General features: G+C 30.2%; 4 long non-coding RNA genes across 4 annotated transcripts; 2 read left to right on the top strand and 2 right to left on the bottom strand.

Annotated features, from left to right (window-relative positions):
• Positions 1-3,749: 3,749 nt before the first annotated feature.
• On the bottom strand, positions 3,750-4,187 carry LOC119605476. The gene is made up of 2 exons (XR_005231594.1): positions 3,933-4,187; positions 3,750-3,859 (listed from the first exon to the last, which is right to left on the bottom strand). It is a non-coding gene; the product is annotated as an uncharacterized LOC119605476 (long non-coding RNA).
• A 164-nt stretch (positions 4,188-4,351) lies between these two features.
• LOC119605478 lies at positions 4,352-5,375 on the top strand. Its single transcript, XR_005231596.1, has 3 exons — positions 4,352-4,705; positions 4,769-4,950; positions 5,019-5,375. It is a non-coding gene; the product is annotated as an uncharacterized LOC119605478 (long non-coding RNA).
• Positions 5,376-14,124: 8,749 nt separating this feature from the next.
• Positions 14,125-14,563, bottom strand: LOC119605475. The gene is made up of 2 exons (XR_005231593.1): positions 14,308-14,563; positions 14,125-14,234 (listed from the first exon to the last, which is right to left on the bottom strand). It is a non-coding gene; the product is annotated as an uncharacterized LOC119605475 (long non-coding RNA).
• Positions 14,564-14,727: 164 nt separating this feature from the next.
• Positions 14,728-15,751, top strand: LOC119605477. Its single transcript, XR_005231595.1, has 3 exons — positions 14,728-15,081; positions 15,145-15,326; positions 15,395-15,751. It is a non-coding gene; the product is annotated as an uncharacterized LOC119605477 (long non-coding RNA).
• The last annotated feature ends 9,720 nt before the right edge of the window (positions 15,752-25,471 follow it).

The raw sequence follows: 25,471 nt of genomic DNA, 5'->3' as shown, positions 1-25,471 counted from the left end.
TTCAGATGAATATTAAAGTTCTTCGTGCAGAATTTTAAGAAACTAGCTCTATTAGTTTCCCAGATAAATAACTTTTTTTATATTTTATTCATATGGGAGGAGCAACGCTCCCCCATTGTTAGTCCGCCAATTTTTTACATGGATGCTAAAGTTCTTCGTGCAATATTTTAAGGTTCTAACTCTAATAGTTTCCCAGATAAGCGAATTTTGGCATTTAATTCATATGGGGGATGACACGCCCCCTATTGATAGTACGCCCCTTTTTCTTTAAATAATTATATTGACACTAAAGTGGTTCCGACAAAATTTGAGGACTCTATCTCCTATATTTTCTCAGATATACTGATTGAAGATTTTCTTCATATGAAAGGTGCCACGCCAAACTTTTTTGAGAATTGAGGGATTCGTAATAACAATTTTTACAATTCCTTTTAGTTTTACATTTTTAATGAAAAAGTCTTTATAACAGTAAAATTTCGTTAAAAAATATTCATAAATAAATATTTGTTATACTCTCCACCACCATCAGTGGTTATAGAGGGTATATATAAGTTTTTCGTGTAATACCGAGAAATATTCATCTAAGACCCCACAAAGTAAATATATTCTGGGTCCTTGTGAAATTCTGAGTTGATTTAGCTATGTCCGTCTGTCTGTCTGTGTAAAACACGCTCACGTTAAAACTAAGCATAGGAAATCAAATAAATTCAAAATCCAAAATATTTATTATTATCCTAAGAAGTTTGGTACTGAAAATCAGCCCATCATTGGTCATAGCTCCCATATAAAGTTCACTTCCTAAAATTCTAAAGCTATAGCGATAAAATTCGACTTGAATATGTTTTGGGTACATACAAATCATCCTACCAAATTTTTTACGAATCGGTCCATTACTGATCATAACCCCTATCTAAGGCCCACTTCCGAAAATCACATAAAAGCATATATTTCATTTAATTCTAAAGCTATAAGGATAAAATTCGACTTGAATATATTTTGTGTAGATACAAATCAGGATCGATCCATTATTGGTCATAGCTCCCATATAAGGCCCACTTCCGGAAATCACTTAAATCATTGTCAAATAAAGTTTTCTTGATGAAATTCTACACAAATATGTTTTGTGTACAAATGAATCACTCTACGAAATTTTTCCGGATAGGCCCGTAATTGGTCATAGCTCCTACATAAAGTCCACTTCCGAAAATCACCTAGACGCAAATATTTCATTAATTAATAAATTTATTGGAGTAAAATTTGTCTTGAATATGTTTTATAAGCATATAAATCATTTAACAAATTTTTTCCTTATCGGTCCATTACTGGTCCTAACTCCCAAAGCTATAAGAACCATTTCCGAAAATTACTTAAATGCACATTGACAATCTAAGTTATCTGGATAAAATTCGACATAAATGTGTATTTTGTATATATATGTAAATCACTCTACGGATTATTCCTTATCGGTGCATAAGTTGTCTTAGCTCCCATATAAGGTTTACTTCTTTTAAAAATCACTTAATTTGTTATTAAATGATTATTTCCAGATAAAATTCGACATGAGTATGTTCTGTGTATAGATAAATCATTCTATTAAAATGTTTTTGAACTGGCCTATTAATATAAATTTGTCTGGACCTAATCAAAATTAGTTCAACATATGCATAAATGTTAGTACCCTCAATACGGAAACAAAAATTTAGCCAAGTTGTCTAAAAATTAGATAGTTAAATGGGTTTTAATAAGAACTAGCTTGCTGGTGGAGAGTATTTAGGATTCGACACTTTGCCGAATATAGCACTATAACAAAAAACTACTTTTGTCACATTAAAGGTAAAATTAAATATATCCTCTTTAGTTTTTTTTTTTTTACATGTGAAATTACAGATTAATTCACTTTTTTCATGGAAATTCTCTCACTTCTCACTCATAAATCTCATACCCCCTATTATATAAAATAAAAACAAAACAATTTATTTTTAATAGCTGGTAAATTCTCCAATGCAGAACTCTTTTCATTTACTGAATAGTTGATACTATTTTAGTTTCTTCTTATTCTTGCAAACACATTAATTTACATAAAGGATTTACATTGGGGAAAACATTAGGGTGATCGATTATTCGACATTTTCCAAAAACCGGTTTTCGAATAGTTCGAATAGTTGACATTTAAAAAAAACCGGTTGATATTTTTCAAATTCAGAAAAAACCGGTTAACCGGTTTTTCATTATAAATAAAAAAAAATATTTTAATTTGAAAAACTTAATGTTTATGTTTAAATTTGATTAATAAAACATGGTCAGAAATGATTTTTAACAGTTTAAAAGATTATAACTATAGATCTAGTCGTCTGATTTACATTATTTCATTAATATAAAAAAATTAGGAAAAAAGGTGGGACACTTCTGTTAAACATAAGGTACTATGTAATCCTAGCTTATTTCAAAAGCCCTGTTTAGGACAACACTTCCATAAAATTTCAGCCGTAAATTAATTATTGTAAATTGAATATAATCTTAAGATTGATAAAATTTTATCAAACAGTTATCAATTTTACAAATAAATTTTTTTAATTAATTAGGAAAATCAAAAAAGTTTAACCAAAGGAGCTTTAGAAAAATATACGCTAGTTCCTCGACTCAAATAACTTTCAAATTTAGCTGTATTATTATTTACTTAAAAATTTCATTTAAATAATCTTTGAATACAAAGCAAATAAAAGTATTCGAAACCGGTTTTTAAAAAGTGAAAAAGCCGGGTTATTCGATATTCGAAAAATCAACATTAAGAAAAAACCGACACTGGTAAAGCAGAAAAAACCGGTTTTAAAACCGGTTGAAAAATCGAGTCGATCACCCTAGAAAACATACAAACACAGATAAAATGTGAAATTAAAACTAAAACTATGATATTAGTTTTTATCTGGAAAAAAAAAACAAAAAGCAAAAATAAATTTAGTAAAGGTTTCTATTGTTGTATCATTTTAATGCAACAAAATTATTGTTGATGTGATAATGCTCTTTCATAGATAATGACGCAAATATCCACACTTCCTACGTAATGTTTTAATTAGAATAACTTTGTTTATAAAGTGTTGAAGAATTTAACATTATTTAAATAGTTAGTTTGTACTGATGTTGTAATGGTCATAGTCAAACAATGTTTGTTTTTCTTTTGCTTAGTAAATTTATTTCATTTGGAAATGGTGTTGTTCATAATATCCAGAGAAAAAAAAAAAATTTGCAGTAGTGCAAAGTGAATGTAATTTTCATGACTTTTCTGAAAACAGTGCTAATACAACTCCTTCTAAATGCATTCCTAAATGTAACAATAAAAATTCAACTAATTTCATTAAAACGTCAAAACTTAATTCAGATTGTTGATTTAAGCAAATGAGATTTATGTGTTATTATAAATAATTTTGAATATTAATAATTTTCAATATTTATTATATTTTCCTGTAAACCATTTAAAATGTGTTTCGAAAATATATACAAATAGTTTGAACCCATGAAACATCGATTTCGAGTCATCGAATTTGCATTAATTCGATTATTCGAAATTCTCGAATAAACACATGATCTCAAATGACAAGCTAATGTTAAAATTATATTATGAACCACTTCATCAACACTTGCATATCTGATTAAATTACATCGTTGTCATGTAACTTTTTGCTGGGACAAAGAAATCACATATTCGTGATTAACAAACAAAACATTTACCAAAGGCATTTAAAGCAAAAACATTATGTTCTTTGTTTTTATTTCCAAAAAAATATCACTTAAAATGTTAGTTTCTATCAGAATTTTATCAGCATGTACAAAAATCCCATCAGTAGATTTCGTGGCCCCTGAACTGAAAATCATAAAAGACAATTAACTTAGTTAATGGTCATTAGCAAAACTTAGAATAACAAGTGTTTACAAACCTTATAAAAGAGTAATTTTGCTGAATAGAGTCAACATTAAGAGTTTCATTGGTTTGTTTAATCAATTAATTATTATTTGTATTAAGCAAGATTTTTTTTATTTTATAACATTATTGTTGGACTTTGCATCTTTAAACATATGTATTCAGCTATTTTCTTTTGATCTTGTTTTATCTTAATATCTACTGTTCATCATTCTTGCTGTGGTATGTTTAATAACAGATGCACTGCATTATCATTCATATCACTTTTAGTTTTGTCATGCATGGAAAAATATGTCTTGATATACAGTCAATCAATTAAATAAATTAAAATAGAAATTATAATTACAAATTGAAAGGAAAAAGAAAATAATAAAAACTAGAGATTTTACTTAAATAATCTTACTACGATTTTTTTGTTACAATCTCAACTACTTAATTTTTTAATATTAAACAAATTTCTGGTGATTTTTATTCTGGCGATTTTAAGCACTAATATGCAAAAAGTGATATCCACAAAACGATTTAATACTATTTCTATACAACAGTATTTTTGCACTCTTTCTACCATTCTTGATCCCGTTTTAAGATATTTCTAGAACCAGAATTTACTTTTGATTAATATTGGATTGGCGTCTTTCTTTTGGCTTTTTGACTTCAACCTATTAAAACCTAAAACGTGCTAAGTGATTTTGAAGAAATTATAATTTTTACAAAAAGTGTATAAAGTGTTATAGTTAACAACTTAAATTTAAATTTCAACAAGTGAAAATATAATAATCCAGATATCGGGTAATATTTCTTATTGAATGTAATTCTATTTCGAAATGAAATGAATTTAAACAAATTTTATAGAAAATTTGCCTAAAAAACTGTACTGGACCACGTTTCACTTTCAAGTCCCGTTGTTATATAACTGTACTGGACCACGCTTCCTTTCTCAAGTCCCGTCGTTACATAATAGGCATACTTGCCTGGGACTTGGAAATAACAGTTGGAAATTTTAGTGTCTATATTGTTCGTCTTGGAAAGATTAGGTAACTATATTATATGGCATAATATAAAAATTTCTAAATTCTAATGGGAAACAATTCTTATACATTAGATTTAAACGATTTAAACGACACATATCTCATGAAAAAGTGGTAACAACATCCAGCAGTATTCAACATTTCAACGTGATTTGTAACCAACTAAATACAAGAAAAAAAAAGTCAAAGGAAGAATTAGGCTTCAAGATAAATTCGGAAAAGTAGCAAAAGCTTGGAAGCATCTTCAGAAAAGTTTGCCAAAAGTCCAGTAATCAAAATCTAACAATATAATTTAAATTATTTAACAAAATCCTAAATATTACATATCCAATTCCAATCTAACTTAAATTTTAAAATCACATTTCATACATATTGAGATAACCTAAATTTTTGAAAATGGTTTCTTAAAAACTAAAATAACTCAACCAAAACTTAAAATCATTCGTAAAAAAACTAAACTAATCTAAACAAATCAATCCAAAATTTCTTAATTTTCTAATAATTTAACATGAAAATTCTAAAAGTTTAAAAACAAAACTCATATTTTCAAAATTATTAACTTAACCTAATATCACAATTTATTTCTTAAAAACTAACTTTAAAATGTAACATAACAATGTAAAATCTTCAAAATAAGTTCTTAGAAAATTTACAATTTGATAACAACATGAAATGAATTAAACAGGCTAAATATTGCACCAAAAATAAACAAAATGTTAAATCAAATTATAGTTTAGGCATGATGAAAACTTTTGAATTTTGAAGATTTTTTCTTTAGACTTGAAACCTTAATGAAACATCACAGATCTAAAATCTAATTAACCTATGTAAAGAAAATTGTATTAAATTCTCTTTACTCTTAAAACCTAGTATTGCACAATATTTATATTTAGTTATTATATTCTAATACTAACCTAAATGGCAAACTATAGAATAATGCAAATCAAAATTTAATTTACTCATTCAAAAAGAAGTCATCAAAACCACATCAACGAATTATTGCTGGAGGCCTTCATCAAGTCGGTGTGATGCGGTAAGTCAGTTAAAACATTTTTTTTATTATTATTAGTTTTGCATTATCTTTAGTAAGAAACAACATTCAACATAAGGCAATGCAGAGTATCATTATGTTAAATAACAGTGTTCATTATGTTATTGCTTAATTAAACAGATCTCTTTTGCAAATTATGTTTACTCTTGAATTAAATCTCTTTGTGATAACTAACACTTACTTGTTGAATTTTGTTTCTTAGTTTTCTTTTGTTTTGCCAAAAATTATTACTCTTTAAAACAAGAAAGATATTTGTAATTTAAACCTTTATGAACCTTATGCTAAGATTTTGTCTTTGCGGAATATGAAACATATAGTTTATTCTTTCATTATACTTCTATTGAAAGTTAATTTAAATAGTTTCTAATAGAACATTATATTTAAATTTTGTCTATATTCTAATTTATTAATATGTTTAATGGGCTGAATAAATATTTTGTAAAATGGAATGCTAATTTAAAATTTTCGGGTGTTTTCTTCAAATGGATCGAATAGTTTAATGTATAGTTGAAAGTTTAAGTTCGGGATTTCTTTAATTTGCCTAGGAAATTATGGAAGGAGAGGGTTTTGAGGCCGTATCTCAATCAACATCATCTAGAGATACATATTTAAGAGTAATCGGTTAACATCCGCACCTTTTTTTTTTACTTTCAACATGACTAGATGAGGGGCAAAATTCGATGGTATTCATAAGTCTAGTTAGTCTGGTCCTGACACCTTTTTTATCACTCACAAAATAGGGAGTCTATAATAACAAGTGTAATTGAACATGCATTTAGATAGGGAAGGACCGAACCACCCCAAACCGACTGTTGCTAGCAACATAAAGGCTCCCGCAGTCCTCTCTCTACTGAATAGCCCATACCCAAAACGAGTCAATTTGTGTTCACAAGTTAATTCTGATTGGAGTTATTTCTCGTGTGTTTATGTGTATTTGCAACATTTTCACATAGAGCTATGATTTGTTCATTACATATATAAATGGCGCCCAACGTGGGGCACGAAAAAACTTAACAGTTTTTTCTGCTCTATCTACCCGGAAGATTATTAGAGTTCATTAATTCAAAAAATTTAAAGTTCTTAGATGGAATAAAACTAGATCTATAAATAGTGTATAGGGTTATTCTGGATTATTTCGGTTATTTGAGGATTAACAGTTCGAATATACTGACCGTTTAATACCTGTATACCATTTTATAAACTAGTTGAGTTCTTTCTAAGAAATTTATAGATTTTCCGAAGTCTTGTACAATATTTTAAATATTTTTAAGTTCTACAATACGGTAACAGCTACTAGTGTACATAAAAAGGAATTCATATATTGTGCTGTATGCGAATATTTGACCGATGTGCATTAGATATAGTTAAAGAAAATACGTGTTATTAGCTGTGGTATTTAAATTTAGAAATATATTTAATATTGTTCAATACTCCATAGCCCAGTTTTTCTATTTAATGTTAATCGATTTGATTCTATTTATTTCAATTATAACATAAACTAATGATCCTTAAGAAAACACCCATTTGAATATTGTTTATACTTAATATAAAAAAATACTTTTAAAGGTAATTGAGTTACGTTTTTGAATGTTATCTGAATTTTTCTAATATTATTAAACTGAACGATCAAACAACAAAAAAAAAAAAAAAAAACGTTTAATGCAGATAAATATAAATTTAAAACTATTGAATTTAATACTAGTAATTTAAAATATTTGTTTTTCGTGAAATTTGTTTTACAAAAGTGGTGAAAAAGATTTAAAAATCAATTCATTTTAGGTATCAAGATTTTTATCTATATATTATCAAACTTTGTTTTATTTTTAATGTTTAAAAATTTTCATATAACATGCGGTTTTTCATATTCTTTCGTTTTATTCGTTATAATCAAACACGAACACATTTTCTGTTGATACAATTGCATTTTATAATTTCAATATCGTTTTTGCTTCCACCCTACTAAATTTCGTAAACCTAAGCTAAAAAATTTGGTTATTTTTTTTTTTTTTTTTTTTTGTTACAATCTATGTGTTGAGAAAAATTTGAAGAGTAAGTTCCACAGTGTATGGTAGCTATTCATTGCTTCACAACAACTGAAATAAAGACTATTTCCGTATTTTGCTTGATCTGATTACAATTAAAATTTTAGTGAGTTTTATTATTGAATTAAAGACAAGTTAGTATTGCGTATTTGAATCTTGCTAGAGTTTATTAAGAACTCGAATGATCTGGTTTATTAGATAAACAGATATTGGAAACTTAGCTATTTCTGTTATGTCCTATTAACTTCAGTCGATCGAGATAAACTTGCTTGCGTGTTTTGACCAAACCCTTAATACTTTTCAATTTGAAAATTTATAGTTTGATAATTTGTTACTGAATTTTATTCATATATTCAAAATGTCGGTAGACAGAACTCCTCCACCAGCAAATATTCCACCACCATTGCCTCTGGCTCCGATTTACATAGAGCCTTCGGTTTGTCATGTGTGTACGGAAACAATGGTCGAAGGAGATGATTGTTTAATCATTCATGAATGTTCCCACGCGTTCCATAGATCCTGTATTGAGTCACATCTTTCTACCAGTTCTGAATGCCCGGTATGCAAACGTGCATGTCGACTTTGTGACTTACGTAGATTGGTAATAAACGCTAATGCTGCAACATTTAGACCAACCATTAAGAAAAAAGGCAGGGGTGCTATGGCACGAACCTACAATACACGTTCAACTTCAAACCGTAATCTTTTTCAAGAATCCGATCCTTCTAATACTGGCGAGACCAGTATGTCTCTGGGAAATGAACCTGAAAACACACAACTAGCTACCAATGATATTCTATTAGACACAACTGGAAATAATAATAACCTTATAAATTCTCCAATTCAAAATCCAGAACATTTAATAAGAACACCGTCTAACAATAATAATTCTAGTATTGATTACGATCAAATTAATCGTTTAATCGAAGCCAATATTACGAAACTTTTGCAAAATATGAATATTATGCAACCAGTTAGCAACAACAATAATCAAAATAACAACAATGCCAATACACATCAAAATGGTTATGGTTCGCAACGTCCAAATACCCAAACCAATGTCAACATTCCTTATATTTTCTCACCATTCGCAAATTCCAATTCTAATACTGGTACAATACATGCAGACAAGGTTACCTCCGTGATCCAGAATTGGAACCTCAAATTCGATGGTTCATCAAACGGATTGCATGTAGAAGAGTTTCTGTATCGTATTAAATCATTAACCAGGGATACATTCAATAGTGATTTCACTATTATCTGCAAGAACTTGCATATCCTCTTAACAGGAAAAGCCCGCGATTGGTACTGGCGGTACCATAAGCAGGTCCAATCTGTAAACTGGGATGATTTTTGTGATGCCCTGCGATGCCAGTATAGACAATATAAAAGCTCTTTTGATATCCGAGAGGAAATCAGAAACAGGAAACAAAAGCCTGGAGAGTCATTCGATTCCTTTTTCGATTCCGTATTGGCAATTATGGATCGTCTCCCGGCGCCCATGTCTGATTCTGAATTGATCGAAATACTAGCGAGGAATCTGCGTCCTGATATCCGCCAACTTATTATACGTTCCCATACACTCGATTTCACACTTACGAAAACTCGTACAAATGCGAGAACATTTCTTAAATGATGAGAGCGTTCGCAAAAATCTTTTTACTCGCAGCCAAAATCAGAATATGCCACGTAGATATCTATCTGAAATAGATTCAACGAATACTAGTGACAATGTTCACGAAGTTGAAGAGTTAGCTTGTTCTGTTGACGCTGTACAGGGTCATGAAGTTGTGGTCAAGTGTTGGAACTGCGATGAGGTAGGCCACCACTGGGAGAACTGCCTCAAAGACAGGACCATATTTTGTTATGGTTGTGGCAACAAAAATGTATATAAGCCTAACTGTAGCAAATGCGCAGCAAGAAAACTCAATAGTTCAAAAAACTATCGGCCGATAGGTCCTCCAAAGGACATGAACTAAGTCCTAATACAAAACAAAATTTCATTTCAATTAAAGTAAAGTCCAAATGTGACAAAGAAACTCTTACAGATTTCAAAATACCCTGCTATGACAATTTATCCCTTGTTTGTAACCAAACTGAAAAAATTACTCTGCTAGAACGTCCTAAAACCTATACCAATGAACCAAAACTTGAAATATCGAAACTTATTACACCAAAACTTCCATACCATGAAAGATTACAATTGTACATGCAAAAACGCAATGAAATATTTAACCTGTCTGAAATTACAGAATGTAAACCATCGAAATCTAAACGGTCAACTGTTCGTCTTAGAAAATATTACAAAATGCGAAACACTTGTCGAAAACTTCTTATTTCTGCTATTGTGTCAAATCCAAAGGATTTGCGTTATTACGCAAAAGTGAAGTTTTTGAATTTTGATGAATATGGTCTCCTTGACACCGGGGCCAATATTAGTTGTTTAGGTTCAGATTTAGCAGAGATTGACTTTTCGAAATTCCCAGGTTATACAAAATGTAAACATTACGTTAAAACGGCTGATGGTCATTTACAATCAGTTTGTGGATGGCTGGATGTAGAAATCTTCTTTAAAGATCAATCGAAAACCTTAAAACTTTTTATTATACCGTCGATATCTCAGAGATTGATTTTGGGAATCGACTTTGTGAAGTCCTTCGCTTTGTTTCCAGACATAGTTGGGTCTGTAGATATACTTACTTTTAATAATTCGTCCAACTCGTCCTTGTCCGATTTATCCGTTCTTTCAGGTAAGTCCGAAGTCCAGTCCGATAAAACAAATCAGTCTAAAACACCATTAGACGAAAATTCCTATCCACTTTCGCATAGCCAACGTTTGCAGCTTAACGCTGTCATTAACTTGTTTCCGAATTTTGAAAAACAAGGGTTGGGAAGAACCAGTCTTATTAGACACTCAATTGATGTTGGCAATGCCTCACCAATTAAGTCAAGGTTCTATCCAGTTTCTCCTGCGGTCGAGAAACTGATGTACGGTGAACTAGATCGTATGTTGGCACTAGGGGTGATAGAACCTTCCACATCCCCCTGGAGTTCACCTATGCGTTTGGTTTTAAAACCAAACAAGGTCCGATTGTGCCTAGATGCACGTAAGGTTAATGCTGTAACCATAAAGGATGCATATCCGCTTCCAAATATTGAGGGAATATTCGCAAGGCTTCCAAAGGCGAATATCATAACGAAGCTAGATCTGAAGGATGCCTATTGGCAGATTGCCTTAGATGACAAGTCCAAAAGTCTGACAGCATTCACAGTCCCGGGTCGGCCACTCTACCAGTTTGTAGTTATGCCGTTCGGGCTGTGTAATGCTCCACAGACTATGTGCAGACTTATGGACGAAATCATTCCTCCGGACTTAAGGCACTGTGTCTTTGGGTATTTGGATGATCTAGTTATCGTTTCAGAAGATTTCGAAACTCATCTTGAAATACTAGTACGTATAGCCTCGCAATTTCGAAAAGCTAATCTCACGTTAAACATATCTAAGTCCAAATTTTGCGTAACATCGGTAAACTATTTAGGATTTGTGATAGGAAACGGGGGAATTACAACGGATCCCGAAAAAGTTCAAGCGATAAGAGATTGGCCCACTCCCAAAAACTTAAAACAAGTTCGCGGTTTTCTTGGATTGGCGGGGTGGTATCGTCGTTTTATTGAAAATTTCTCAACGGTCGTTTTTCCAATCACGGAGTTGTTATCGACGAAAAAGGTGTTTAAATGGACAGAAGAAGCCCAGAAAGCATTCGAAAATGTTAAACTCTTGCTCACCTCCGCTCCTGTCTTGACAAACCCGGACTTCCGAAAGAAATTCTTCCTTCATTGTGATGCTAGTGATTTCATACATTGCATACATGAGTAAAAAGTTAAATTCAGCACAACGAAATTACAGTGTCACAGAGAGGGAATGTTTGGCTGCAATGGAAGCTATCAAGCGATTCCGGTGTTATTTGGAAATGCAGGAGTTCGAGGTGATCACAGACCACTCTAGTTTACTGTGGTTAATGCGGCAACCAGACCTCAGTGGCCGGCTTGCAAGATGGGTGTTTAAGCTGCAGTCCTATAATTTTTCAATTAGCCATCGTAAGGGCAAAGATAATGTGGTCCCCGATGCATTATCACGGATTCCAGTAAACGAAGTTGCTGCCTTAGAAATAATTGAACCAGAGATTGATCTTGAATCTCCCTATTTTTCAGATCAAGAATATTTAAATCTGATACAAAAGTACAATGAAAATTCAGCGAAATATCCAGATATAAAAATCCTAGATAAATACATTTATTATCGAACCGAGCATTATAATGGCAACGAAAACCAAGAGCAGTTGTGTTGGAAACTATGGGTACCAGTAAGACTACGTAGAGATACTATCTCAAGAGCGCACGATACGCCTGTGAAAGCACATGGTGGGATGGTGAAAACACTGGAGCTATTAAGGAGAAACTTCTTTTGGCCTGGAATGGTCCGAGATGTTCGCAATTATGTTCGACAATGTGAAATCTGCAAAACCACAAAAGCCCCTAACTTTGTAATGAAGCCACCAATGGGTAATCAAAGCGTTTCCATTCGACCATTCCAGCGCCTATACATAGATTTACTGGGCCCATACCCACGCAGTAAATCCGGCTACATTGGCCTCTTAATCGTGTTGGATCACTTTAGCAAATTCCATTGGCTTTGCCCCTTAAGAAAGTTTACGTCGAATCTAATCCAAGAGTTCTTACAAAAACACATTTTTCATGTATATGGCGTACCAGAGTTCATTGTCAGTGATAATGGGAGCCAATTTCGCGCCAACGATTTTAACGCTTTTCTGACGGTCAACGGAATCAATCATACTTATACAGCGTTATACTCCCCCCAATCCAACGCATCGGAACGTGTCAACCGATCTCTTATCGCTGGAATTCGAGCTTTTTTAAAGACTGATCATCGTCTTTGGGACGAAAAGCTCAGTGAGATCAGTTGTGCCCTTCGTAATTCCTACCACCAGTCCATAAATACCTCACCTTTTTATGCTTTGTTTGGATTTAATATGATTACGCACGCTACTTCATACAAACTACTACGTCAGGTAAAACTTCTAGATGAACCCTCGGCAAATATTGCCCATGCAGATAATCTTCAAATTGTACGGGAGAATATTCGAAGATCGATTAAAGAAGCACATGATCGGAATACTCACCAGTACAATCTTCGATCAAAACCCCAATCTTTTCAGGTAGGTCAGGAAGTATTTCGGCGAAATTTTGTCCAAAGTAATTTTGAAAAGCGTTTCAACGCAAAATTATCACCTCTTTTTATTAAAGCACGAATCAGGGAAAATGTTGGAAACAACTATTACATATTAGAAGACCTTCAGGGAAAAATAATAGGAACCTATCATGGAAAGGACATAAGACCATAAACTCCCTTTTTTCCATTCAATTTTACATCGCATTGCTCTAAAATTGCTTGGTTTTGTAATGGTCATAGTCAAACAATGTTTGTTTTTCTTTTGCTTAGTAAATTTATTTCATTTGGAAATGGTGTTGTTCATAATATCCAGAGAAAAAAAAAAAATTTGCAGTAGTGCAAAGTGAATGTAATTTTCATGACTTTTCTGAAAACAGTGCTAATACAACTCCTTCTAAATGCATTCCTAAATGTAACAATAAAAATTCAACTAATTTCATTAAAACGTCAAAACTTAATTCAGATTGTTGATTTAAGCAAATGAGATTTATGTGTTATTATAAATAATTTTGAATATTAATAATTTTCAATATTTATTATATTTTCCTGTAAACCATTTAAAATGTGTTTCGAAAATATATACAAATAGTTTGAACCCATGAAACATCGATTTCGAGTCATCGAATTTGCATTAATTCGATTATTCGAAATTCTCGAATAAACACATGATCTCAAATGACAAGCTAATGTTAAAATTATATTATGAACCACTTCATCAACACTTGCATATCTGATTAAATTACATCGTTGTCATGTAACTTTTTGCTGGGACAAAGAAATCACATATTCGTGATTAACAAACAAAACATTTACCAAAGGCATTTAAAGCAAAAACATTATGTTCTTTGTTTTTATTTCCAAAAAAATATCACTTAAAATGTTAGTTTCTATCAGAATTTTATCAGCATGTACAAAAATCCCATCAGTAGATTTCGTGGCCCCTGAACTGAAAATCATAAAAGACAATTAACTTAGTTAATGGTCATTAGCAAAACTTAGAATAACAAGTGTTTACAAACCTTATAAAAGAGTAATTTTGCTGAATAGAGTCAACATTAAGAGTTTCATTGGTTTGTTTAATCAATTAATTATTATTTGTATTAAGCAAGATTTTTTTTTATTTTATAACATTATTGTTGGACTTTGCATCTTTAAACATATGTATTCAGCTATTTTCTTTTGATCTTGTTTTATCTTAATATCTACTGTTCATCATTCTTGCTGTGGTATGTTTAATAACAGATGCACTGCATTATCATTCATATCACTTTTAGTTTTGTCATGCATGGAAAAATATGTCTTGATATACAGTCAATCAATTAAATAAATTAAAATAGAAATTATAATTACAAATTGAAAGGAAAAAGAAAATAATAAAAACTAGAGATTTTACTTAAATAATCTTACTACGATTTTTTTGTTACAATCTCAACTACTTAATTTTTTAATATTAAACAAATTTCTGGTGATTTTTATTCTGGCGATTTTAAGCACTAATATGCAAAAAGTGATATCCACAAAACGATTTAATACTATTTCTATACAACAGTATTTTTGCACTCTTTCTACCATTCTTGATCCCGTTTTAAGATATTTCTAGAACCAGAATTTACTTTTGATTAATATTGGATTGGCGTCTTTCTTTTGGCTTTTTGACTTCAACCTATTAAAACCTAAAACGTGCTAAGTGATTTTGAAGAAATTATAATTTTTACAAAAAGTGTATAAAGTGTTATAGTTAACAACTTAAATTTAAATTTCAACAAGTGAAAATATAATAATCCAGATATCGGGTAATATTTCTTATTGAATGTAATTCTATTTCGAAATGAAATGAATTTAAACAAATTTTATAGAAAATTTGCCTAAAAAACTGTACTGGACCACGTTTCACTTTCAAGTCCCGTTGTTATATAACTGTACTGGACCACGCTTCCTTTCTCAAGTCCCGTCGTTACATAATAGGCATACTTGCCTGGGACTTGGAAATAACAGTTGGAAATTTTAGTGTCTATATTGTTCGTCTTGGAAAGATTAGGTAACTATATTATATGGCATAATATAAAAATTTCTAAATTCTAATGGGAAACAATTCTTATACATTAGATTTAAACGATTTAAACGACACATATCTCATGAAAAAGTGGTAACAACATCCAGCAGTATTCAACATTTCAACGTGATTTGTAACCAACTAAATACAAGAAAAAAAAAGTCAAAGGAAGAATTAGGCTTCAAGATAAATTCGGAAAAGTAGCAAAAGCTTGGAAGCATCTTCAGAAAAGTTTGCCAAAAGTCCAGTAATCAAAATCTAACAATATAATTTAAATTATTTAACAAAATCCTAAATATTACATATCCAATTCCAATCTAACTTAAATTTTAAAATCACATTTCATACATATTGAGATAACCTAAATTTTTGAAAATGGTTTCTTAAAAACTAAAATAACTCAACCAAAACTTAAAATCATTCGTAAAAAAACTAAACTAATCTAAACAAATCAATCCAAAATTTCTTAATTTTCTAATAATTTAACATGAAAATTCTAAAAGTTTAAAAACAAAACTCATATTTTCAAAATTATTAACTTAACCTAATATCACAATTTATTTCTTAAAAACTAACTTTAAAATGTAACATAACAATGTAAAATCTTCAAAATAAGTTCTTAGAAAATTTACAATTTGATAACAACATGAAATGAATTAAACAGGCTAAATATTGCACCAAAAATAAACAAAATGTTAAATCAAATTATAGTTTAGGCATGATGAAAACTTTTGAATTTTGAAGATTTTTTCTTTAGACTTGAAACCTTAATGAAACATCACAGATCTAAAATCTAATTAACCTATGTAAAGAAAATTGTATTAAATTCTCTTTACTCTTAAAACCTAGTATTGCACAATATTTATATTTAGTTATTATATTCTAATACTAACCTAAATGGCAAACTATAGAATAATGCAAATCAAAATTTAATTTACTCATTCAAAAAGAAGTCATCAAAACCACATCAACGAATTATTGCTGGAGGCCTTCATCAAGTCGGTGTGATGCGGTAAGTCAGTTAAAACATTTTTTTTATTATTATTAGTTTTGCATTATCTTTAGTAAGAAACAACATTCAACATAAGGCAATGCAGAGTATCATTATGTTAAATAACAGTGTTCATTATGTTATTGCTTAATTAAACAGATCTCTTTTGCAAATTATGTTTACTCTTGAATTAAATCTCTTTGTGATAACTAACACTTACTTGTTGAATTTTGTTTCTTAGTTTTCTTTTGTTTTGCCAAAAATTATTACTCTTTAAAACAAGAAAGATATTTGTAATTTAAACCTTTATGAACCTTATGCTAAGATTTTGTCTTTGCGGAATATGAAACATATAGTTTATTCTTTCATTATACTTCTATTGAAAGTTAATTTAAATAGTTTCTAATAGAACATTATATTTAAATTTTGTCTATATTCTAATTTATTAATATGTTTAATGGGCTGAATAAATATTTTGTAAAATGGAATGCTAATTTAAAATTTTCGGGTGTTTTCTTCAAATGGATCGAATAGTTTAATGTATAGTTGAAAGTTTAAGTTCGGGATTTCTTTAATTTGCCTAGGAAATTATGGAAGGAGAGGGTTTTGAGGCCGTATCTCAATCAACATCATCTAGAGATACATATTTAAGAGTAATCGGTTAACATCCGCACCTTTTTTTTTTACTTTCAACATGACTAGATGAGGGGCAAAATTCGATGGTATTCATAAGTCTAGTTAGTCTGGTCCTGACACCTTTTTTATCACTCACAAAATAGGGAGTCTATAATAACAAGTGTAATTGAACATGCATTTAGATAGGGAAGGACCGAACCACCCCAAACCGACTGTTGCTAGCAACATAAAGGCTCCCGCAGTCCTCTCTCTACTGAATAGCCCATACCCAAAACGAGTCAATTTGTGTTCACAAGTTAATTCTGATTGGAGTTATTTCTCGTGTGTTTATGTGTATTTGCAACATTTTCACATAGAGCTTTGATTTGTACATTACAATGTTCGATTTATTTGTCAAATATTTTTTTGAGATTTTCGGTTATTAATCAGATAATTGAAATTTATTAATGTTAATCGTATAAATGGAATCTGTATGTTGTTTTATTAATTTTATTGCTTTTTACAATAATTTTATTTCTTTAACAAACAAAATTATAATTTTCCACTTGGAGTTCAACTCTTTGTAATCATACCCTCCACCACCATCAGTGGTGATAGAGGGTATATATAAGTTTGTCGTTCCGTGTGTAACACCAAAAAATATTCATTTAAGACCCAACAAAGTATATATATTCTGGGTCCTTATCAAATTCTGAGTCGATTTAGCTATGTCCGTCTGTCTGTGTAAAACACGCTCAAGTTAAAACTAAGCAAAGGAAATCAACCAAATTTACCCAAAATATTTATTATTATCCTAAGCAGTTTGGTATTGAAAATCAGCAAAATCGGTTCACAACGTAAAAAGTTATGAGTAAAAATTTCAGACTACCTCGAAAAAATTACGTTTTTTTCATAATTCTTTTGAAGTTTTCTAAGAAACTACCAAAGATATTTCGATGAATTTTGTCACACATTATTTTTTTAGGGCAGTGATCAATTATATTCAAAATCTTTCTAATCGATCCAATATTTTCCATAGCCCCCATACAAAGGTATATATTCCCAGAAATTAGTTTATCGTTTATAACTCCCTCAAATATATCGGTATCAACACAAAATTTTGTACATATAAATATAATATGAACAGAAATCATACTGTCAAGGTAGATCTCAGTCGGTCTACAATTGGTATTAGCTCCCATATAATCCACTTCCGAAAATCACTTCTACGCATATATTTCATTGAATTCTAAAGCTATTGGGATAAAATTCGACTTGAATATGTTTTGTGTACGTACAAATCATTTTACAAATTTTTTACGGGTCGGTCCATTATTGGTCATAACTCCTATATAAGGCCCACTTACGAAAATCACTTAGAAGCACATATTTCATTATCAAATAAAGCTATCTTGATAAAATTCGACACAAACATGTTTTGTCCAAATATGAATCACTCTGCGAAATTTTTCCCGAATAGGCCCATAATTGGTCATAGTTCCCATATAAGGTCCACTTCCGAAAATCACTTACACGCATATATTTCATTGAATTCTAAAGCAATAGGGGTGAAATTCGACTTGAATAAGTTTTGTGTACATATGAATCATTCTACCACTTTTTTCTCGGATTGGTCCATTATTGGTCATAGCTTCCATATAAGGTCCACTTCTGAGAGTCACTTAAACACACATATTTCATTGTCAAATAAAGTTATCTCGAAAACATTCGACACAAATATGTTTTGTCTTTACATAAATCACTCTACGAATTTTTTTCCGGATAGGCATATAAAACATTCTACCAAATTTTTTCTGGATCGGTCCATATTTGGTAATAGGTCTACTTCAAAAAATCTCTTAAACGCACACATTTCATTATCAAATAAAGATATCTTGATAAAACATGATTTGTGCACATATGAATCACTCTGCGAAATTTTTCCGGATAGGCCCTTAATTGCTCGTAGCTCCTATATAAAGTCCACTTCCTAAAGTCACCTAAACGCACATATTTCATTGATTAATAAAGCTATTGGAGTAAAATTAGACTTGATCTTTTTCTGCATATAAATCATTATACGAAAATGTTTCCTGATCAGTCCATAATTGGTCACAACTCCCATATAAACACCATTTCTGAAAATTACTTAAACGCACATTTTATACATAGATATAAAATTTGACATAAATGTGTATTTTCTATATATGTATATAAATCATTATATGGAATTTTTTGCGGACCGGTCCATAAGTTGTCTTAGCTCCCATATAAGGTTAACTTCTGAAAATCACTTAATAACACTTAATTGGTTATTAAATTATTAATTAAAATTCGACATAAGTATGTTCTGTGTATAGATAAATCATTCTATTAAAATGTTTTCGAACTGGCGTATTAATATACATTTTTCTGGACCTAATCAAAATTATTTCGACAAAAATTTTGGCAAGTTATCTAAAAATTAGATAGTTAGATGGGTTTCAATAAAAAGTAGCTTGCTGGTGAGGGTATTTAAGATTCGGCATAGCCGAATATAGCACTCTAACTTGTTTTTCTTTTAATTATGTAAGTTTTTCTCAGATTTTAGAAAATATTTGTTTTCTGTGTAAAATTTTTCTATGTAAAAAATAAGTTAATTTGTGTTTTTTCAACTAGTTCCAAGAAATTGTTTTAGAACCCATACGTTTCAATGAACTAGTGTACAACTATTGCCGAAGAACTTCTTAGAAATACTTAAAGCCCACTTCACACTAGCATACTTTACGTATGTATGTAAAGTTTAATGGACAAGTAAAATTAAATTCCATCCGTATGATAAAAAAGAGAATAAAAATTGTACCATCAGTATTTTCTCCCAACGTGTGATGGTTTCATTTACATTTTGCGCTTAGACGATCCCATCCTTACTCTTTTCTTTAAATTTTTGACAGATCTTACTACTTGTGTGCTCGTATAAACTAGCTTTTAAGAAACACAAAACTCTCTCAAAACTGGTTCTAGAAGTAAAGGCGATATTATTATTTATAAGTTTTTGTTTCGACGATTAATCATTTACATAAGCTAGTATAGACTCTTTAGACCAAATTTATTTGCTGAATACACTCCTCGAATATAAATAATGGACTCGGTTATGTTGATATTGGACACAAACATTGATTGTGATTTATTGTCGCTGATTTGTTATCGGTGAAAACTATGTTAATAATTGACAGATACCGCCAAAGCAACATAACTACACTTATTGAAAAACCATTTATGTATGTAAATGTGAAATTGTCTCATTTTACAAATTTATCGCTAAGTTTTGAAAAAATATTTTTTTAAATGCGAGGATTGATTACAGATACTTATTAAGGAATGTTCAACGATTGCAACAATGAAAATCTTTTAGGCTACAATTGTTTCCAGGTATTCAAATATTTCAGAGGTTTCCGAAGAAGGCACAATTGATTTTATTCTAATTATTCTAATACGTAAACATATCTGAATTAGAAATTATATGGACAATTTCTTGAAAAGGTAAATCACGACTGAAAAAAATAAACAGTTTTAAATCAAGTATAAATCAAGATAATGAGTAATCAAGGTGATGTAATTATGTAATGCATTACCTGGTAATGAGTAAGCTTTATTAATAACATTATTTGATTTTTTTTAATAGGATTTGAAGTCAATTATTTAGAGCATCTGTTCAATAGAAAATTTTGTGGTTAGAATCCTAGTTGATATCAGTAGTTAAAACTATTCCAAAATAAACTATAAAATAACTTGTTAATGGAGCACTGAGTAAGCCTATTGACTAATAAACACAGAACATAACTGTAGAGCCAGATTTAAATTCTGGACAATCGGGTATGCACATTTTTTGGTCAACGCCGAACAAATATAAGTAGTTATTCACCCAATATTACTTGTACAAATATCATATGCCTCAAGATTGATTACATTTATTGTAGAAATAATAAATTGAAAACAAGTAAGAGTGCTATATTCAGCTATGCCGAATCTTAAATACCCTCCACCAGCTAGCTACTTTTTATTAAAACCCATTTATCTATCTAATTTTTAGATAACTTGCCAACATTTTTGTTTCCGTATTGAGGGTACTAACATTTATGCATATGTCAAACTAATTTTAATTAGGTCCAGAAAAATTTATATTAATAGACCAGTTCAAAAACATTTTAATGGAATGATTTATCTATACACAGAACATACTCATGTCGAATTTTATCCGGAAATAATCATTTAATAACAAATTAAGTGGTATTAAGTGATTTTCAGAAGTAAACCTTATGTAAGAGCTATGACCAATAATAGGTCAGTTCGAAAACATTTTAATAGAATGATTTATCTATACACAGAACATATTCATTTCGAATTTTATCCGGATATATTCTTTTAATAACGAATTAAGTGGTATTAAGTGATTTTCAGAAGTAAACCTTATATGGGAGCTTAGACAACGATCCGGAAAAAATTCCGTATAATGATTTATGTATACAAAATACACATTTATGTGGAATTTTATCGCGATAACTTTGATTGTCAATGTACATTAAAGTAATTTTCGAAAATGGTCCTTATATGGAAGTTGTGACCAATTCTCGACCGATAAGGAAAAAATTTCGTATTATGATTTATATGCCAAAAAAATTCAAGTCGAATTTTACTACAATAGATTTATTAACTTTATATGGACTTTATATAGGAACTATGACCAATTACGCGCCTATCCGGAAAATTTTCGTAAATTGATTCATATGTACACAAAACATATTTGTGTCGAATTTTATTAAGATATCAAGATATCTTTATTTTTGAAGTGGACCTTATATGGAAGCTATTAGCAAATATGGACCGATCCGGAAAAAAAATTGGTAGAATGATTTATAGCTTAATTATTCAAGGAAATATATGCGTTTAAGTGATTTTCGTAAGTAGACCTTATAAGGGAGCCTATCCGGAAAAAATTTCGTAGAGTGATTCATATGTATACAAAATATATTTGTGTCGAATTTTATCAAGATAACTTTATTTGACTATGAAATATGTGCATTTTAAGTGATTTTGGTAAGTGGGCCTTATATGAGAGCTATGACCAATAATGGACCGATCCGTAAAAAAATTGGTAGAATGATTTGTATGTTCACAAAAAACATATTTGTGTCGAATTTTATCCCTATAGCTTTAGAATTCAATGAAATATGTATATGCGGTTAGGTGATTTACGGAAGTGGACCTTATATGGGAGCTATGACCAATTGTGGACCGACTGAGATCTACTTTGATAGTATGATTTCTGTTCATATTATATTTGAATGTACAAAATTTTGTGTTTATACCGATATATTTGAGGGAGTTATTAATGATAAAATAATTTCCGGGAATATATATACCTTTGAATGGGGCTATGAGAAATATTGAAGCAATTGTCAAGATTTTGAACATAATTGATCACTGAATTTAAAAAAATTCATCGAAATATCTTTGGTAGTTTTTGAGAAAACTTCTTAAAAATTAAGAAAAAAAAAACTTAATTTTTTTCGAGGTAGTCTGAAATTTTTACTCATAACTTTTTACGTTGTCAACCTATTTTGCTGATTTTCAATACCAACCTGCTTAGGATAATAAAATTAATTGATTTCCTTTGCTTAGTTTTAACGTGAGCGTGTTTTACACAGAGCGTTTTTTTACACATAGCTAAATCGACTCAGAATTTCATAAGGATCCAGAATATATATACCTTGTTAAGTCCTAGATGTATATTTCTTGGTGTTACACATGGAACGACAAACTTATATATACCCTCTATCACCAATGATGGTGGTGGAGGGTATAATTATATGTATTTGTAAATATATTAATGTATCTGTATCTACACTTTTTACCAGCAAAAAAATTTGTGATTAACTACAGCTTTTTAATTAATTTTTAATTAAAATTCATTCGAAATCGTCGTTTGAAATATATAAAAGAATTTTATTCAACATAAACAAGCCATTTTTTGAAACACAGATGAGATTTTGATTCTACCCCCATATATGCTCACCTTCAGAAAATGTCTTCAACCTAATAATACCATAGTGGCAGAAATTTTCATAAACAAATTTTATAGGAACACAAATCTCTCAAATAAATTGTATGGGGATCGTCCATAATTGATGCTATACTCCATATAAGGATGCTTTCCGAAAATGACTTTATTTCTTTTAATTATTAATATCCAATAAAAATTATTTATTTCAAGAAATTAGTAACTCTTTATAATTCTGTAGAGCTCGGTCCAGCTGACATTAAAGGTCCCGTTCCGAAAATCATTCTAATATTTATATTAATTTCGAATAATTGAAATTGAAACGAGTTTCTGAAATATTCATATTTTTGCATTAACCCTTGTTTCACCGACCTCATTCCAATTTTGTTATCCAAAAAATATATTTCTTTAATGTCATTATATTTATAACATTTAAGAAAATACATCCAACTGATGAGTGAAATAAGTACTTTTTTAAGTGAAGGAAAATTATGAAATTTACCTCTGGATTACATGCAAACACTAAAGTCAGGACTGATTTCCCTTTAGACTACTTTAATCTAGTAATTAGATATTTGAGTAAAACTTGTGCTTAAAAAAGTATAAATTGATTTTCAATAAAAACTGCTAAAATGTTTCCGTCATTTTCACAACAAGGATTTCATAGTAAATGCACACAATCACAACATTTTTTATATATAGTCTCTTTTCGATTCGCAAACTTACATACTTATCGAATATATATTATTTTTAACTGAAAAGAAGTTATTACAAGATTTTTATTTTTTACACACATTTTACTGTCTATTCAAAAATAGTCAAACAACTGACCTGTTTTCACTCTTGTTCTATCTAAAAAAAGTCTACTGAACCTTGTTTTTTACGCAATCTTGTAGCAGGATTTTATATATTTTACGAAACGGCTAGTAATACATATATGTATATATTTATGTATGCTACCACGTGTTGAGATAAGATATGTTATTTTATAGCTGTGAAACTGAGAGAAATATATACATGATAATTGTTAAATTATCTGAGAAAGCTATTCTTAATGAACTCATTTCTATATGTATGATGATATAAAATTACTAAAACATTGCAAATAATTTTATCCCCCAACTGTATTACTACCTGATGTACTTCTGTGCACAAACCAAATTCGCTTTTTTGATTTTCCACTTCATTGTGTTTTACACAATTTTATTTTACTGCAACAGTTCAGGGCTTCCTTTTCCTATAGGTCCCATTAGGATATATGGTTTTGTCATTTCGTTGGTAACAGCTCGAACTAGACTTATAAACATTTACACAAGTATATATATATATATATATATATATATATATATATATATATATATATATATATATATATATATATATTTATATTGGGAACTGGTAGTTTTCTGATTATGTATGCATCGATCCGCACAAAATTTAGTAGACAAATTTACATTCCTACAAATCGGTCTTTTATAGACCAATCCAAAATTTGATAAAAAGATTTCGGTGCTTATAAGCCCTTTTTATGTTGAATTTCGTCGCAGTACACCTGAAACGCGTAGTTTTCTCAAAGGAATTTTATATGGAGGTAGGGTCAATTATGAGTCCTCATAGAATTCGGTAGAGAGATTTCTATTAATATAAAACTCTTTTATGTTAAAAATTGTTCCTATACTGGCATTTTTAAGCTAGATATGAGCGTTAAAGTATTTTTTTTTAAGGGAGGGTAGGGTCTATTATGGACCGATCGTCAGCAAATTTGGTACAGGGATTTCGTATGATTTAAAATTCGAATATCGAATATCTCAGTGATATAACGGCATTTTAAAATCCGCTATAGACATTTACTGAAGGAGTAGGGTCAATTTTTGACCAATCGTAATAAAATTTGTAAAGAGATTTATGTTAGTATGATATACTGGCATTCTGAAGCCAGATATGAGGTTTAAAGTCATTTTCGGAAGGGGACCTTATATGGCGGGTATGGTGAATTATGAACCGATCGTTATAGAATTCGGTAGAAAGATTTCGCTTGATATAAAACTCGAACATGTTCTATTTAATTGCTCTACTGATACTTTAAAGTTAGTTATGAAAAATAACATATTTATGACTGTTTAAACTGCATCCCGAGGCTCCACCTGTATAGACCTTATCTGTGCAAAGTTTCAGCTCCCTAGCTTCTTTCGTTAAGTCCGTATCGTGCCTAAAACAGACAGACGGATGGGCGGACATAGCTAGATCGACTTAGAATTCAATAAAAATCCAGAATTAGGGATGCCAAACCGATAATCCCGGGATTTTCGAGATTTGAAAGTACCGAAAAAACCGGGATTTTAAAAAATAAAATCCCGGGGAATTTCGGGATTATAAAATCCCGAATTTTTAAGTGTTTTTCCACTATTTTATACATTATAAAGTATTAAATAAGAGAATTTTAAAAGTTTTTGGACTTAAGATGACTCTACTCACTTACAAGCT

Source organism: Lucilia sericata, unplaced genomic scaffold (assembly GCF_015586225.1).
Source record: "Lucilia sericata isolate MDLA Ls3-8-SP2 unplaced genomic scaffold, ASM1558622v1 Contig000489F_arrow, whole genome shotgun sequence".
In the NCBI taxonomy this organism is placed as follows: domain Eukaryota; kingdom Metazoa; phylum Arthropoda; class Insecta; order Diptera; family Calliphoridae; genus Lucilia; species Lucilia sericata.
Note: the sequence above shows the minus strand (reverse complement) of the source record. Positions and strands in the feature narration are given on the sequence as shown.